Raw genomic sequence first — 17,370 nt, forward strand, 5'->3', positions numbered from 1 at the left:
TACACTTAAACAGCCAGAATACAACATTCTTGCTTGTACTGCTCATTCATGCTTCGTCTATTGCAGGTAGACACCCGTGATGGATTGTGAAAATTGATTTCCGCAATAAAAATAAATTTTAGAGAATGTTTAAATTAAAGGAACTTAACTGACAAATTTAAAGTGTATGGCGACAACGCACAATCATATTCATCATTTCAAATGTGGGCTGCAAAATCATGTATTTTAACAGACTTAAGACCCCAGGTGAATGTTGCTTGCAAATACTGTCCAAGGTATGTTTTTTTTTACACAGTCGTGGTACTGTTGTACAAATTAGCTGCCACCCTGGGCATTGGTGTGGAATCGTTGGAAACAACCTTGAGAGATCACTTGGGAATGAACAAGGTGTGCGCACATTGAGTCCCGAGAATTTTGATATGCAACATCGAGGGATTGTGAAAATATTGCATTGCAATCTTGACTTGTTGGAAGGCAGGCTGGGACAAGTTGAAGATGTGATTTATTACTGGTGAGGGACCTGGATTTCCCATCGAGACCCCCGACCCCGAATCCAAGCAGCTGTTTATGCAGCGGAAATATTCTCGCAAATATGGTGGTCAATGCTGAGAATATGCTGATTAACATTCTGTTAAAATAGAGTAATGTTTAGTCCTGGTCAATCAACGGCTGGATGATGGCCTCCCATGCTATATTAGTCATAAAAACTGTTTGACCATACATCACCATGCTGGTTGGCTACGTTGGCAACCCAGCGCCTTTATTTTTCGAGCTCAGATATCACTCGCCACTTAGCGGTGGATGGGACATTATTTCAGTTCGCTGGGTTCATGGTGCATTGCGCTAACCACAGCACCACGGCGCCCCATCCATTAAGAAAATGGTTTACATGTTCTCTGTACTGTATATGCAGTCGTAAAGAATGGGTTCTGTAACCGACGTACCATTACGCATAAGGCTGGGTCATAGAGATGAGAGCAGTACACGTATAATTGTTTACCCAAAATATTCTCTCCAGGGGCTCTGTAGAGCCCCCTCGAGTGGAAGCCATTGCATCGGCAGTGTTGCGAACAGGCGTGCACCTTTATCTTTCTGGAGTCCATAAATAGTTTACATTTATAGAGTCCAATGCAGTCGCATTTGGGATTGAAAGACCCCTTGTCTCGGCAAATTTGTTGAAGCTATCCTCTGACATTCCATTCACCTATGTATTTACGATTAAATCAGTGTCCACATGTCCTCAAGGCCTTGATCCATATTCTCAGACGTCATCTTGTATTTTCAACTGCTCCAGAAACATTGCTTTCTATCAAATCTCCGACCAATCTTAACACAATTCAGGAGTCATTCGCTCTTGCTTTACTGTGTCATGACCTTCCCCTCGCTGTATATTTATGTATTTTGCTGTTTAATACTGAAAACCCATCTCCTACCCTCAGTGACATATATATTCTGATCATAGGTTTTCCCCCTTTTTTCTTGCAACAAAACAGGTGTTAAGATGTTAAAACACCAAACTGAAACCTTTTACAAGGAATCATGTCTGCATTAACCACAATGCTTGTGGTCAGAATGCAATAAAAAAACATACTCTGATAATATATGCATTGTCCTTTAAATATGTATTCTGTTCTCTTACCCGCACGTATTTTTGTGTGTGTACTGTCTTGTACATATTTGCATTGTGTTCTGAGACCTTCCCACTTAAATATCCATTACTGTTACTTGGTTATCACATTTCTTCGTGGTTAAATGTTACGTAAAACTAAGCTGTTATAAAATAGTGCAAATCGAGTCATGGAGTGGACGCCACACTTGCCGCCACATTCACACAATACCAGTTTCGTTTGGTGGCCCTGCTCAAAGGTTGTTTTAGCGCCGCAAACCAGAGCTACCAGTTAAACCAGAAGTTCGCAATTTTGCTCCACCCCTTACGCCACCACATTCTGGTACACGTGTGCGTACTTTTCAATTGGCGTCGGCTGCGCGCACGGTTCCGTGTAACGCTGTGCGAGAAGAGGCTCTAACTCGAAGGTGAACATTTCTGACGAATACCGACATAAATCCCTGCCCCCAAAACTTCAACTTGCCCAGCTGTAATTTTCGAGGGGTGTGTGTGTGTGTTGTTTTTTACGGCAAGTGTACAGGAATGGCATGCCAAAGCTGCACGTATGCAGACGTCAGCCAGCACCTGCCTACCTAATCCTCGGACGGATTTTCCACCTCAGTTGTGATTGCCAAGTTATGTTTTTACGCGAGCACAATCTTTCAGGCGTGGACACAACAATTTTTTTCGCCAGAGGTGTATGAAATATTCACTTAAAAGAGTACACAACAGCTGTCTATCGTCATCTGTAGCATGTGTGTATGTAATCGTGCAAGAGGCTACACGTCCGAATCGATGTATTCAACTATCTCACACACACACATACACGCCTGCCACTATTTTCACAATGTGAATTACGAATTTTCTTGAGATCAAAGCAAACACAACATTGAGGCTTTATTATTGCCAGCCTAAAGCTCCGAATTAAGGTGAAAGCTGTAGTCCTTCCAGACCAATGTTTTACAGCAGTATTCGATTGAACAGGAAAGCTGTGGGTTGGTGCAGGCAAGGCATGATTGAGACGCATTGCCTCAGTGTGACACCAATGTCATAAAATATATCACGTTAAACATAATAAGAGATGAGACAGCTGTAACTGACAGGGCATACACATGTAAATCACATTGAGTTTTATCGTGGCATTTTTTGGGGGTCGTAATTTAAGTGTAGTAATGCCAATCCAAATGAAAATTGACAGGAAAAAAATTACAGTGAGGGAAAAAAGTATTTGATCCCCTGCTGATTTTGTACGTCTGCCCACTGACAAAGAAATGATCAGTCTATAATTTTAATGGTAGGTTTATTTGAACAGTGAGAGACAGAATAACAACAAAATCCAGAAAAACGCATGTCAAAAATGTTAGAAATTGATTGGCATTTTAATGATGGAAATAAGTATTTGACCCCCTCTCAATAAGAAAGATTTCTGGCTCCCAGGTGTCTTTTATACAGGTAACGAGCTGAGATTAGGAGCACACTCTTAAAGGGAGTGCTCCTAATCTCAGCTTGTTACCTGTATAAAAGACACCTGTCCACAGAAGTAATCAATTAATCAGATTCCAAACTCTCCACCATGGCCAAGACCAAAGAGCTCTCCAAGGATGTCAGGGACGAGATTGTAGACCTACACAAGGCTGGAATGGTCTACAAGACCATTGCCAAGCAGCTTGGTGAGAAGGTGAGAACAGCTGGTGCGATTATTCACAAATGGAAGAAACCCAAAAGAACTGTTAATCTTCCTCGGCCTGGGGCTCCATGCAAGATCTCACCTCGTGGAGTTGCAATGATCAAGAGAACGGTGAGGAATCAGCCCAGAACTACACGGGAGGATCTTGTCAATGATCTCAAGGCAGCTGGGACCATGGTCACCAAGAAAACAATTTGTAACACGCTACGCCGTGAAGGACTGAAATCCTGCAGCGCCCACAAGGTCCTCCTGCTCAAGAAAGCACATATATATGCCCGTCTGAAGTTTGCCAATGAACATCTGAATGATTCAGAGGACAACTGGGTGAAAGTGTTGTGGTCAGATGAGACCAAAATGGAGCTCTTTGGCATCAACTCAACTCGCCGTGTTTGGAGGAATGCTGCCTATGACCCCAAGAACACCATCCCCACCGTCAAACATGGAGGTGGAAACATTATGCTTTGGGGGTGTTTTTCTGCTAAGGGGACAGGACAACTTCACCGCATCAAAGGGACGATGGACGGGGCCATGTACCGTCAAATCTTGGGTGAGAACCTCCTTCCCTCAGCCAGGGCATTGAAAATGGATCGTGGATGGGTATTCCAGCATGACAATGACCCAAAACACACGGCCAAGGCAACAAAGGAGTGGCTCAAGACGAAGCACATTAAGGTCCTGGAGTGGCCTAGCCAGTCTCCAGACCTTAATCCCATAAAAAATCTGTGGAGGGAGCTGAAGGTTCGAGTTGCCAAACGTCAGGTTCGAAACCTTAATGACTTGGAGAAGATCTGCAAAGAGGAGTGGGACAAAATCCCTCCTGAGATGTGTGCAAACCTGGTGGCCAACTACAAGAAACGTCTGACCTCTGTGATTGCCAACAAGGGTTTTGCCACCAAGTACTAAGTCATGTTTTCCAGAGGGGTCAAATACTTATTTCACTCATTAAAACGCAAATAAATTTATAACATTTTTGACATGCGTTTTTCTGGATTTTTGTTGTAATTATTCTGTCTCTCACTGTTCAAATAAACCTACCATTAAAATTATAGACTGATCATTTCTTTGTCAGTGGGCAAACGTACAAAATCAGCAGCGGATCAAATACTGTTTTCCCTCACTGTACATTGTTACCACACAAACGCTGGCTAAATGCTTGCGAACAGTATTAGTGTGGCATTTTGTGTGTTTTTTTTAAAATGCATCCGCAGATATTTTTGTTCGAGAAGAAATTATTGGAACGTAGAAAGGCACGTGGGTTTTTGTGCTCATCACAACCTGAAGGCGATGAGGATTTACTCACACTATGCCGTGCTTCCAATGCCGTAAACGCCCATAAACCCGTTGACACATTCTCCTGATGGACAGACACACACACGGTCTCAGATTCCAACACGTAACAACACGTTAAAGACTCGGGGGTATGGCTCTGGACAAACAAAGTAAATGAATGCGAGTTTACTCTAAAAAACTGTAAACCTTTACCGGAGCAATGTTTTCCTGCAGCAAAGCAACGAGAAGGAAAACTACGGATGGTTTCAATGTCTCTGAGTCTCATCAACCGTGTGCACTGTTGCACGATTGTCATTGGGTTGTCGGGGTTTTTTTTTTTAGACAGGACCTAAACACTGATGGAAAAACAAACAACACTGATGGAAAAACAAAAGTGGTCAGTGTATTATTTCACCACGCCTTATGTCCATAAATGCAACGTTTAAAATGAATTATTTCAAAGCGATGAGAAGCAGCGATGAAATCAGCTCGCGTGCTGGTACCAGGTGAACTGTTGCATCGCAGTCATATTTGGATTTTCGCGTGGATTTTCATCCGAGGTTCCTCCGTTTCCCCCCCCTCCCCCTCTCCATATTTAGAAACATGCGTTCGGAGCATAATGGCCCCCGCTATAAATGCCCACACGATAAGCCACTTTCGCTGAGCTGCCATCGCCGAGGTCACTTCTGGAAAGAAAAAAAAAAGAGCCAACCCAGAGAGCTGTGTGCATCTCAGTGGGTGGCACATTACCTTGCGGTATCCCGTCCACCACGAGCCTGACCGCCCCCCACCCACCCCACCGCTCCACGCCACCCGCCCCCGTGTGCCTGGCGCCTCCTCGTGGCCACAGCTGGGCTCGGCTTCCCACCCCCCCCACCGCCCGCCGCCTCGAGCCGAGCTCTCATTTCTCTGCCGAGAGAGACGCGAGCCAGACGGCAAGGCGGGGAGACATCTTCCTCATCATCCTCATCATCATCCTCCTCCTCCTCCTCGTTCTCGTCGTCGTTGTTGTTGTTCTTGGTCGACCGGGCGAACACCCCGAACCAGCCCGGGGCGCGACTTAGCTTCACCGACGGACCGGAGGACATAGGACGCGAGTTTAGTCGTCGGGTTTTAATCGCCGATTCGACCGGTTTAGCCTTGCGATGTGATGCAGCCCCCAGCCTCGGCGACTTGAACCGCCGTGAACATTCGCCACCGAGGCGTCCCCTTAAGCCAAAGAGGATAGCCAGCCGCCTCTGCGGGCAAGCGCAGCCGGGAGCCCCAGAGCCAGACGCGGCCACACGGACAGGCAAAATTAGCCGAGTCTTAGGCTCGTCAGTCAGGCGCGTCGACTGGTCGGGCGCTTCAAGCCATTAGGCACCGGGTCAACTGATAAGCCAGATAGCTCGATGTACAAGATAGCCAACTAGCCAGATAGTTAGACAGACGTGCCAGATAGCAGTCACTCAGTCGTCAGGTTAGCCACGGGGTCGTCTTAGCCAGCTAGTCGGCGGTGCAGGCAGCCAGCCTTCAAGGCAGGTCAGTCAGTCGCTCAGTGATCACCTTGAACACGAAGTCAGATGGTCAGCTAGCGACTCGGCCACCGCGTTAGCCGCTAAGTCAGCTGGCTGCCCAGTAATCTAGTCATTAACTCAGCCGACTGTGTCAAGCCCCTTCGGAAGGACAGCTGCCTTGCCTGTCAAGGCATCTACGCTCCAGAAACTGCCTGAAGACATCAGTGGCGATGGCGAAGAGACCGCCGTGTTTGTAATGACGATGTGGACGGTGTGTGGCGAGCGCGTGTAAGAAGAGTGAGCGGTGAGTGGTGGGTGAGTGAGTAGTGAGTGGGTGAGTGGGTGGTGAGTGGTTGGGTGGGTGAGTGGTGAGTGAGCGGTGAGTGAGTGGGTGAGTGGTGAGTGGGCGGTGAGTGGGTGGGTGAGTGGGTGGTGAGTGGGTGGGTGAGTGGGTGGGTGGGTGAGTGGTGAGTGAGCGGTGAGTGGGCGGTGAGTGGGTGGGTGAGTGGTGAGTGAGTAAGTGGTGAGTGGGTGGGTGAGTGGTGAGTGGGTGAGTGAGTGAGTAAGTGGTGGGTGGGTGAGTGAGTGGTGAGTGGGTGAGTGAGTGAGTGGTGAGTGGGTGGGTGGGTGAGTAAGTAAGTGGTGGGTGAGTGAGTGGGTGAGTGGGTGGGTGAGTGGGTGGTGAGTGAGTGAGCGGTGAGTGGGTAGTGAGTGAGTGGTGAGTGAGTGGTGAGTGAGCGGGTGAGTGAGTAGTGAGTGAGCGGTGAGTGAGTGAGTGGTGAGTGAGTGAATGGTGAGTGAGTGAATGGTGAGTGAGTGGTGAGCGAGTGGTGAGTGAATGGTGGGTGAGTGAATGGTGAGTGTGTTGCCGGGACATGCTGCGCGGAGCTGTTGGTGACTGGACCAACGTTGACATCTCCACACGCAGCGGTGAGTGTGGGCACACGGGCATCATGCAGCCACCACCTCCTCTAAAGCTGATCACAGAGACCTTGGGAGACACCACACGCAGACACGCACAGAGACAGCCACAGACAACTCCACACTGACGTCGCAGTCGATGACGAGAGTCGTGACATGGAAGTGTCGTGACATGTTAAGGTGGTGAGGACGGGTGACAGTACTGTACCGGGTGATGATATAGGGTGACTACGTGGGGTGGGTGACATGGTGGGTGTCACAGGTCAGGGTGGGTGGTGATGAAGGGCGATATTTCACTGGGTGAACGACAATGGCAGGGTGTTCATGTCATTCACACGGAATTGTGAACGACATGGGTAACGAGAGGGTGACAACAATGGGTAAATAACTCGATAGGGTGACCAAGCAGGTCAGTAAGGCCCTGGTAATGAGGGTGGGTGACATTGTTAGGTGATTTGGGCTGGGTGTCAAGGATGAGAAGAAGCAAGACTGGGTGGCAATCCATGGTGACAAGGATTGGTAATGAGGGTGGGCGATAAGGCAAGGTGAAATGTGTTGAGTGACAAGGTAGGGTAAGAAGGCAGGCTTGCGACAGAGGGTGGGTGACACTGGATGATGAGGGTTCGTGGGTGACGAGGCAGTCAGGCTGACAAGTCGGGGAGGGTGAGTTACAAGGTATGGTGACAATGCCGCCTGACCTGACAGGTGGACATGTTAGGGTAACTGACAATGATGGATCAAAAAAAGATTAGGTGATATGGGTTATTGACAAGACAATGTGACATGGCTGAGTGACAAACAGGGTGAGATTGGCAAAGCAGATACGCACCAGGGGACTGGATGCTAAAGCACATATAATCGCGGCCTCTGGGGGATGTGTATGGAATGCGCATTATTACATTTGAATGATGATTATTTTATGTGTTTTGGCCACATTTACGATTTCGTTTCATCACCAGTGAAAATTGATACTATTTGAACCTGAGCTTGTCCTTCCCCGATGTCCATTCCGTGTTACGCGAGTGCCATGTGTTGTGTGCTCGAACCAGAGTTGGATTTCTTGCGACAATCATCATCCTCATCCTCCTGGTTGCTCTGTCTACACGGCAGCTCTTTGGCTACCATCTTCTCCATCCTCGCTTTTTCTGCCCTGTTATTCGTCACCAAACACGACCCTTCTTCCTTCAACTCTTCCAACATCCCAATCCTTGGTCTTTCCCTCGTTCTTTTGCCTTCCTTGCATAATATCCTTCTTCAAAACCGTCCCCCAGTGTCCAGTCCAGTTCTTCCCATGACTTTTATAACCATTGTTTTGATGATGCCATGGAGACTTCTTCAGTGGTCTCCCCTGACCAGCGAGTTAACTTTCTGCGCCACACTCATCACCAAGTGGAAATTGGAATCTGAACTTTGCCTCATCCTCCCTTAGGTTGACTCAGCCTAAAGTGGGAGTACCTGATGTGACGTGATGTGACTACTTTGGCTGTATTCCTGGTCACAATAACCAATGGAAATTGTATTCTTGGTTCTTTCGGTAAAGTCACGTAGAAGGGAAACAATAAAATACGTGACTTTACCGAAAGAACCAAGAATATGAATCCCTGCAGTCACGAAAGCTTTAAATCGAAATTTAATGGAAATTGGTTCATTAACCCTGGCATGACTCTCATCAGGTGTGGCTGCTCTGGTTGAATTCCTGGTCAAAGTCACTACTGTTGTAAATTGATGTCTCATGCTGATCCGAACCAGCCCTTGGTTGACTTAAACAAAAAAAACTCAACATATTAGTCAATAACACTGTGGCCTTAAAAAGCAAAAAGGCCGACCGACGTTTTGGGCAATGGCCCCAGACAGCACATAGGCCAGAGAGACAGAGTGGTTGGCTGAAACGAAATTAAGTACTATGAGGTGTGAAGACTTGGGTTCTATTCCTCGCTATGATGCAGAATAACAGTTTTAATAACTGAGCTTGTTCTGGACCTCAACTAGGTTGCCCCAGCAAAATATAAGCACATTACTGCATCGGGTGCAGTGTGGTCACGAACATCAGCACAGGGGATAGACAAAGCCTGTTGGGCATGCTCACTTGCACTACTTACCCCTACAGTCACAAGGTCTAAACATGTTATCTATAGGTACGTATGTTGAATTTCTTTCGCACCGTACGTAGACAACCGTGCTAATCAGACGTGCGGTGATGTACACTCTACACCGTCTGTATTAGTGTGCACACTGTGTTGACAATTGTTCTGTACATGTACAGGACTATATTGTATTTGTGCACAATGTACATTGTGACCACGGTTTTAGCCCAATGGACACTACGCGTGAACACGCAGGCCAAGTACTGTGTGCTGTGCAAGAGCGCACCCGGGATCTCGGGTCGTGTTACTCCAAGTCCCACATTTTCGAGGCAGGTCTTCGCTCGTCTTTCTCTTTATTTTTATTTTCCTGCCGTCGCTCCACGAATGGAATACAGCAGGGCTGGTGCTCCAAAGGCTTCGCTGCTCCCCATCACGTGGCCAAACCATTGCAATTTCCTCTTGACGACGGCGTTAAAGAGAGGCGACTCCTGTATCCCCAGCTATCGAGCGTTCATAATCGTCTGCGACACCCGTTCATTTGATTTCTGTTTCGGATAAGAAATCCGCAGGATCTGACGGTAACATTTAATTGCAAATGCCTGCTGACGCTTCTCCGTCACGGCTCTTAAGAGTTCACGTTTCACAGCCGTGCAATGACAATGGGAAACAGCTGAAGCTATTAAATTGCGTAAAAATGAATGTGTCCAGATACGCGATTATCACACTGATTTGGAACTAAGCCAGATGATGGTGGTTGTAATCACCGGCGAAATGTCCTACTTGAAATTGTCAATGTTGTGGGTTTACTCTCCAACACACCGGTGTGCTGAACGAGTAACGAATTGTGATGTTTTGTTTACGTGACAAACCTCACTAATTGGCTGTGTTGGTTGGTGGCGGGTTTAACGACGCATTTATATTTACTAACCCAAAAACCTCGAATGGATAATATTGGTCGCGATACCCTACGTTTGAAACTAAGCCGGCTTGTATTTCGAAACCACATCGCCCTCACTTCTCAAACCAACTATGACTCTGTGAAGCTCACCAACAGCTGAAGTGAGGTTTGTTGCAGGAATTCACAAAAAGTCAGAGCTTCTTCGCAGATCAGTTGGTTTGGGACGTGTAAGTGATGTGGTTGTGAATATCAAACGAATCTCGGACGTTCCTAACCAAATTCCCCAACCTTTTTCTTTCACTGTTTAGTGATTTTTTTAGGTTTTTAGTATTTTTTAAGGTTTTTAGTGGGTTTTTTTAGGTTTTTTGGAGTTTTTGGGTTTCTTTGAATGGTTTTGGGTTTTTTGGGGATTTGATTTTTTTTGGCTTTGTTTTTCGTTTTTTGGGATAGTAGTAGGTAAGTAATGTCAACAGTCGTATGTTTGTACGACGTACACATTGCATTATTTGCACGCGCATGGGGTTGCGTGCCGTGTGTATACGCGGTGTGCATTCACGTCACAAGAGAATGCACGTGGACTATCACATGCTCCCTCCCGTTGTTGATTTAATTGGCATATATTTCACTGTGACTATCTGCAGGGGAGACCGAAGGTGTTTTGGGATTTAAAGATCTTGTTTGAGCACAGTGTGCTGTCCAGTGTGCTAATGAGCGAGAGTGTTTCTGTAGGTGCTGGAGAGTGGAGTGTGTGTGTGCGTGTGTGCGTTTGTTTGAGGCCCATGATTTATATCTGTGGGAGAGTGTGTCTAAGTGTGTGCTCATGGTACATTAGCAGAAGCGTGTGTCTGAGTGTGGTCTGCGTGGGGAGTGGTAGTGTAGCGGTTAGTGCGCACTGTGTTGCGAACCCGGTAACCCGAGTTCGATTCCCGCTCACGGCCAACACCAGTGACAATTATCTGAACGAGTCCTGGGCCTCCCTGAGGTCGACTCTGCCTCAATGAGTACCGGGTGCGATGTGTAAACATCGCCACTTTGGAGACAAAGACGGTCCGGCGTGGTTCTGGTCATCTACCTCCTCGTTTGCAGTGCCGGCCTTCATAGGTGCTCACTAACAGCACTTGCCCCAACAGTCTGTTGAGGCTATAGGGGGGATTTTTTGTCATTGTGTGTCTGAGTATGCCAGGCATGCTTTTGTGATTGAGTCATAGCTTGTGTATTCGGGGAGTGTTCCCATATTTTTATTTCATTCAAATTATCATAAAATCGGGCCTAGATGTGAAATTTCGGATGATCAATTTTTTTAATGATTTAAATTGATCAAAAATGTGACATCGCTTAACATGATGTCACTTCCGTGCTTTTCCTGCTAATAGTGCAGTCATATGACGTAGTTTTTACATTGTGATCACTTGTTATTTAATTATTAAAACGTTAAAATATATACAGTACATGAATATTAGTATTTTCCTGATGGGAATTTCTATTAAAAATTTTAATCAATTATACATTTAAATTATTAAAGTGATTACATTTAGTGTATTAACAATGAGAGTTCTTAAAATTTCAATTAAACCCAAATTTGGGCCTGGAAACCAAAGATCTGAAATAAAAAGAATGTCATTAAAAACTCATCCCCCGTGTGTATATGTGGGGACAGTGGTGCAGCAACATTAGTTTGACTCCCACAATAAGATCAGTGGCGAGTGATAGCCTAATTGGTTCTGGGCCATCCTGTAGGTCAACTCCGCTTTGAACACAAGTAGTTGGTGCAGTATGTAATAAACATGAGCAGTGGGGAGACACCACTCCCGAGTGCACCGTGCTGGCCTTAATAGGCCCTCACTAACAGCACTTATCGCAAAAGTGTATGTAGGCCATCCAGGGGAGTATATCTATGGAAGTGTGTGTGTGTCAGGTTGTGTGTATGTGTTTGGTCAACTCTGCCGTGTGTATGGTTTACGTCTTGGGAGAGTGTGTGAACATTTGAGAGAGTTTGTCTCGTGTCTATGAGTCCGATTTGCCAGTATAGCATGGTGACTGAGCATGCATACATGCATAAGAGAGTGCGACAATATGTGAGATTTCGTACACATATAGTATTTGCCATGAAGCTGCATCTCAGCTCAATTATTCATGGTAGAGTTTTAGTGGTTTCATCAAATAAAGGCCAGGTTCCTACCTCAAACCCATTCCTTTGTTTCTCTCCTTTCTTTGCCATTAACTTCTTCATGACCTCTTGCCACCACCAACCAGGTCCCCCTTTCCAAATTTCCCAGTCTCATTCCATATTCGATTTCTTTCATATTACTTTTCCACCTCCTCTCCTATAGCCTGCTTTCCATTGTTAACTTTTCTCATCTGTTCCCCAATGTCCTACCGAGCTCCATTTCAGTTTTATTTTTCACTTTGTTAATTTACATCCGTTATCTCCATTTGAGAATTTGGTTTCATGGGTCCAACCCACAGCTCTGGTGATGTTTCGCTTTGCACACACCAAATACTGTGGTGGCATTTTGTGTGTACCCTATAAAGTAGAACCATGCACAAGTTATGCTTTTTGTAAGCCAGCGTTTTGTAAGCCAGTGTGCGCACTTCCAATGTGTCCCCATTGATGTTGCCATTTTGTTCGGAACACTTCTTCTGTCAATTTGATTAACGGCTTTAATAGGAATGAAGAAGGCTTAGCCTTTTGGTTCCCATGGCTTGCTGGCTGGTCCACATGGTAACATCGGTAACATTAGTAATTGCACCAGGCCCTGCATGATTGCTTTTTCCACCTTGCTGTTATTTGGGGCCGGGGCTGTGTCCACAAGACAACGGTGTCTATAAAGTTAAACTTTGATACCACTTTAATAAACAATGTATTTGGTTACACTGGCAAGAGCACAATTAACAACAAAACTTTACACGTTTGTAAATAACAAAATCTAATTACGTGACATTTGTGGTATTGGCCTTTCTTCATAGCACGTAAAAATATTTTAATTATAATGATTCCATTCAAAACAGTTTTATTGACGAATCTGTTGAGTTTTTTTTACCTAAATAAAACGCAATTTTATTGTTGCGTACACGGTACACCCAAGCTGGTGTTTATACAACATCTCTGGAATGTAATTATATCATTCTGTAACACTGTAGCATTGGTGTATTTTTTTGTATAACCACATCATGTTTTGTGACACTCTATACTGCCCTACTATGCTATTATAAAGCAACTTAATGTATATTTTAATGGTCATGAGTGATCATTAAAATAATTAGAATAATTTGTTATTGTTGACACGGTCAGTGCTGGAAAATCCACATTCCTATGACTGAAAAAAGTTCGTTTGGTCGTCACTGTTGACTTATCCGCCTATTGATAGTATCAGGACACACACACGCTATTTATGTGTACACAGCAAATAAGACCCCATTGTGTGGTTTAATTTGTTAGGAACCTGAGATGGGGGTCCGTTTTTAAAACACTTCAAACACCTTATTTGCTTAACGTTTCATAATCGCCAACGCACGCAGTCATTTCACTTGCTTTCGTTTATTTTAAAGCGCTGAGCAAATGCAGTATTGGCAAACTTAGAAATATGACTCTTTTTCAAAGTACTACAGACGGGGGTAATGTTTTGTTGCTGTTTCAGAATCAGACGTATCTCGATAAAGCGGTTTCATGGCTGGCTGCGTTTTAGCGCCCACATTTAACTCCATCCCACCCTGACAACCTCTGCCGTGGAAGACCGCTCTGTGTCCCAAACACTGATATAGTGCCACGTGCTGAAGAGAGAGAGAGAGGACTTCATGTGCCCTACTCTTATCCGGCTGATACAAGGCTCCTGAGAAAAGTAACAATCGCGAATAAATTACGTTGATACGTTTGTCATTTGCCCAGCTCAGGCCTAATCAAGAACGTGGTCATTTGTTTACCAACCTAGGCACACGAAGACTTTGTCTTTACTTCCAAGACAATTAGTATGATTTACAATTCTTCGTCAAACCAACACTGGACTAAGATCTCCCCGCGCCAAGTCGGTCACGAGGGTTGTGTGCGCTTTTACCAGCTGGTCAGTGCGGCCTGGTGAAGTGGGGGAACCCAGGACCAGGTCCGATATCACTCACTGTGACACCACTCACTGTGACACCCCTTACTGTAATATCACTGTGACACAGCTCACTGTGACACCACTCACTGTGACACCCCTTACTGTAATATCACTGTGACACCACTCACTGTGACACCCCTTACTGTAATATCACTGTGACACCGCTCACTGTGACACCACTCACTGTGACACCCCTTACTGTAATATCACTGTGACACAGCTCACTGTGACACCGCTCACTGTGACACCCCTTACGGTGATATCACTGTGACACAGCTCACTGTGACACCGCTCACTGTAACACCCCTTACTGTGACACCACTTACTGTAATATCACTGTCACACAGCTCACTGTGACACCCCTTACTGTAATATCACTGTGACACCGCTCACTGTGACACCGCTCACTGTGACACCGCTCACTGTGACACCGCTCACTGTGACACCGCTCACTGTGACACCGCTCACTGTGACACCGCTCACTGTAATATCACTGTGACACCGCTCACTGTGACACCGCTCACTCTGACACCCCTTACTGTAATATCACTGTGACACAGCTCACTGTGACACCGCTCACTGTGACACCCCTTACGGTGATATCACTGTGACACAGCTCACTGTGACACCGCTCACTGTAACACCCCTTACTGTGACACCACTTACTGTAATATCACTGTCACACAGCTCACTGTGACACCCCTTACTGTAATATCACTGTGACACCGCTCACTGTGACACCGCTCACTGTGACACCGCTCACTGTGACACCGCTCACTGTGACACCGCTCACTGTGACACCGCTCACTGTAATATCACTGTGACACCGCTCACTGTGACACCGCTCACTCTGACACCCCTTACTGTAATATCACTGTGACACCGCTCACTGTGACACCGCTCACTGTGACACCGCTCACTGTGACACCGCTCACTGTGACACCGCTCACTGTGACACCGCTCACTGTAATATCACTGTGACACCGCTCACTGTGACACCGCTCACTCTGACACCCCTTACTGTAATATCACTGTGACACCGCTCACTGTGACACCGCTCACTGTGACACCGCTCACTGTGACACCGCTCACTGTGACACCGCTCACTGTGACACCGCTCACTCTGACACCCCTTACTGTAATATCACTGTGACACACCTTACTGTGATATCACTGTGACACAGCTCACTGTGACACCGCTCACTGTGACACCCCTTACTGTAATATCACTGTGACACAGCTCACTGTGACACCGCTCACTGTGACACCCCTTACTGTGACACCGCTCACTGTGACACAGCTCACTGTGACACCCCTTACTGTAATATCACTGTGATACAGCTCACTGTGACACCCCTTACTGTAATATCACTGTGACAGCTCACTGTGACACCACTTACTGTAATATCACTGTGACACCGCTCACTGTGACACCGCTCACTGTGACACCCCTTACTGTAATATCACTGTGACACTGCTCACTGTGACACCGCTCACTGTAATATCACTGTGACATCGCTCACTGTGACACCCCTTACTGTAATATCACTGTGACACTGCTCACTGTGACACCCCTTACTGTAATATCACTGTGACACCGCTCACTGTGACACCGCTCACTGTGACACCGCTCACTGTGACACCGCTCACTGTGACACCGCTCACTGTGACACCGCTCACTGTGACACCGCTCACTGTGACACCGCTCATTGTGACACCCCTTACTGTAATATCACTGTGACACAGCTCACTGTGACACCCCTTACTGTAATATCACTGTGACACTGCTCACTGTGACACCGCTCACTGTAATATCACTGTGACACAGCTCACTATGACGCCCCTTACTGTAATATCACTGTGATACAGCTCACTGTGACACCCCTTACTGTAATATCACTGTGACACAGCTCATTGTGACACCCCTTACTGTGATATCACTGTGACACAGCTCACTGTGACACCGCTCACTGTGACACCCCTTACTGTGATATCACTGTGACACCGCTCACTGTGATACCCCTTACTGTAATATCACTGTGACACAGCTCACTGCTACACCCCTTACTGTAATATCACTGTGACACCACTCACTGTGACACCCCTTACTGTAATATCACTGTGACACAGCTCACTGTGACACCGCCCACTGTGACACCCCTTACTGTAATATCACTGTGACATCACTCACTGTGACACCCCTTACTGCAATATCACTGTGACACAGCTCACTGTGACACCGCTCACTGTGACACCCCTTACTGTGATATTACTGTGACACAGCTCACTGTGACACCGCTCACTGTGACACCCCTTACTGTGACACCACTTACTGTAATATCACTGTCACACAGCTCACTGTGACACCCCTTACTGTAATATCACTGTGACACAGCTCACTGTGACACAGCTCACTGTGACACCCCTTACTGTAATATCACTGTCACACAGCTCACTGTGACACCCCTTACTGTAATATCATTGTGACACCGCTCACTGTGACACCGCTCACTGTGACACCGCTCACTGTGACACCGCTCACTGTGACACCGCTCACTGTGACACCGCTCACTGTGACACCGCTCACTGTGACACCGCTCACTGTGATATCACTGTGACACCGCTCACTGTGACACCCCTTACTGTAATATCACTGTGACACAGCACACTGTGACACCCCTTACTGTAGTATCACTGTGACACCGTTCACTGTGACACCCCTTACTGTGATATCACTATGACACCGCTCACTGTGACACCCCTTACCGTAATATCACTGTGACATCACTGCTCACAGTAATATCACAGTGACATCACAGTGGCACCGCTCACTGTGACACAGCTGACAGTGACATCACAGTGACGTCGCTCACAATGACGCCACTCACTGTGACATCGGTACTGCTTTGATGTCGATTCAGATATCAGGCACGACTGATGTTCTCTGCGGATGGGAATCAAACTCGCGTGGCCATGCTTTATGGTGTTGTATGCAAACCACTGCACCACCTCTTCTTGCCTTCTTGCCTTGTTTGGGATTATTTTAAATACGTTTACATGAATGTAATATAGCATATTTAGAGATGCAGTAGGAATATATAAAAAAAACTATAGTAATCACGTAAATCTATTTTTGTTGGGCAAATTAGTGTGTGGAATACGCTGCCTTTAAATAGAGGGTTTTAAGCATTCACACATTGCATATTTTGGCATTGATTTGATAACATGTGGTGTGAATTGTGTTCTGGAGATTAAGCTCATAAAGCCGAATACAGATTTCCTCGAATTAATTTCAACTGCCTGAGATTTACA

The 17,370-nt window shown here is 46.2% G+C and overlaps 1 protein-coding gene across 1 annotated transcript in view; it reads left to right on the top strand.

Annotated features, from left to right (window-relative positions):
• The first annotated feature begins 6,740 nt into the window (after positions 1-6,740).
• MEGF8 (multiple EGF like domains 8) overlaps positions 6,741-17,370 on the top strand; it is a 64,265-nt gene continuing 53,635 nt past the window's right edge. The window contains exon 1 of the mRNA XM_032979816.2: positions 6,741-6,988. The gene's annotated coding sequence lies outside the window, so the exon portion shown is untranslated. The remainder of the gene's footprint in view (positions 6,989-17,370) is intronic.

The sequence above is a fragment of the Petromyzon marinus genome, chromosome 3 (assembly GCF_048934315.1).
Source record: "Petromyzon marinus isolate PM22_M1 ecotype Great Lakes invasive population chromosome 3, UKy_Petmar_22M1.pri1.0, whole genome shotgun sequence".
In the NCBI taxonomy this organism is placed as follows: Eukaryota; Metazoa; Chordata; class Hyperoartia; order Petromyzontiformes; family Petromyzontidae; genus Petromyzon; species Petromyzon marinus.